Here is a 1898-nt window from a genome sequence, read left to right on the forward strand (position 1 = left end):
AGATTCTCTCCCTCCATCTTCCCTTGCCCCTTCCCCACATGCGTGCACACACTCTCTCTATGTCTCCGTGTCAAATAAATAAATTTTTCTGGGGGAAAAAATCTTTTCCCAATTCTTTGTTCCTACATTATTTGGGTCTGTGGCACTCTGTGGCAGTGAGGGTAGCCGACACCATCCCTGATAGGTGATTCTGCTGTATGTGGTTGTAGACCTTACTCTGAGAAACATTGTGTGCTCACTTGGGCAGTACGTATGCTACAAATGGAATGGTGCAGAGAAGATTAGCATGGCCCTGTGCAAGGAGAAACATTAAGATGGAGAAAACAGGGGCACCTGGGTGGCTCAGTGGGTTAAGCCGCTGCCTTCGGCTCGGGTTGTGATCTTGGGGTCCTGGGATCGAGTCCCGCATCGGGCTTTCTGCTCAGCAGGGAGCCTGCTTCCCTCTCTCTCTCTGCCTGCCTCTCTGTCTACTGTGATCTCTGTCAAATAAACAAATAAAATCTTAAAAAAAAAAAAAAGATGGAGAAAACAGAGTTGCAAATGGACAATTACACGGTCATATGTTAAGTGCTGGAACTTCCGGGGAGGAAACAAGCAATGAACAGGTGTTTTTGTCAAAAGCATGGAATACAGGAGCACGCTAATGAGAAGGTATAGCCCATCAGGCAAGTTTTGTGGTGATCTACAGTCCTAAGGACAGCTGTGGCCTACCTGCCCATCTTTTCATCATTTTTTTTTTTTTTAAGTTCAAAGAGCTGCATAGTCAGTAGAGTCTTCATTGTATAGAATAAATGATGGAAGATGATTACTAGTCATAGTCTTCACTATATAGAATAGATGATTGAACTTGATCTTTAGAGTTACCTTAAAACAAAGGGGAAAGAAAAAGGAGTCTCTTATTAATAGAACACGTGGACTGGAATTAGAGCCAGAGAGTTAGTTCTAGGTCTTGGTGATATCTCTTGTAAGGCAGGCGTTCTATATATTCCATTCTCTTTTCTTTCCAGTTGACTTTCTTCATTCATTTGTGATGTTTGCGCCTTCCTAGCTTCAGTGTGCAGACTCATACCCAATGTTTATTGGGTGGTTCTATGTATTAAGTGCTATGTAGATACAGCTCTACATCTCCTACAATATGTACTATGGGACTCAAGGCTCCTATGACTCCTTATGTCCTTTTTGTTTCAACTACTACTTCTACCTGCTTTTCCTCTTAGTAGTTTGTAAATTTTTGAGAATAAAAATTCGTTTGACCCACCTAATATTTTTGTCATACCATGGCATGTGATAGATTGGCTGCCTTCATGTCACATTCCCACCCAGGTCCAATCAGTTACCACCACCGCCTAGACCCCCTCCCCACTCGAAGACAATCAACTAATGCTGAGTGGGGTCAATGGTGGGACAATTTCACTTATACGGGCTGGGGACATTAAGAATTAGTATTTTATCAGTCAAAAAGCTTTTATTTGGCTATCACATACCAGGGTACATGTGTGAATATTCTGACACCAGACTAGTAGCTCAGAGTTTGCTATCTGGTGTTTAAAGACCCAGGTTTGCACATTGGTACCACCATCTAAAAGTTGTATTATCCTGGACAAATGACTTTCTCTGAGACGTTTCTCCATTGGCAACATAGAAGATATCACATGGCTCTTCCTGGGGATTGAGAATCTCTTGGGTGTAGACGCTGCGCAAAATGTTTGAGCTCCAGAATGACTGAGTTACCATCCTGGGGAGTTTTGTTTGCAGTCTAATAGCAAGCAGTTCAAAAGATTCTTTTGGTAGGGGTGGGGGGAGGTCCTGCGTAGTGCAGGACCAGCCCTCCTCTACCAGTTTCACTTCAGTAAACTTGGGATGGAGCACAGGCTTTGCTGTTCAAGAGTTGCCTCAAG

General features: G+C 43.2%; 1 non-coding gene across 1 annotated transcript; it reads left to right on the forward strand.

Annotated features, from left to right (window-relative positions):
• Window positions 1–231: 231 nt before the first annotated feature.
• LOC131810679 (U6 spliceosomal RNA) lies at window positions 232–337 on the forward strand. Its single transcript, XR_009345659.1, has one exon. It is a non-coding gene; the product is annotated as a U6 spliceosomal RNA (small nuclear RNA).
• The last annotated feature ends 1561 nt before the right edge of the window (window positions 338–1898 follow it).

This window comes from Mustela lutreola, chromosome 10 (assembly GCF_030435805.1).
Source record: "Mustela lutreola isolate mMusLut2 chromosome 10, mMusLut2.pri, whole genome shotgun sequence".
NCBI lineage: Eukaryota > Metazoa > Chordata > Mammalia > Carnivora > Mustelidae > Mustela > Mustela lutreola.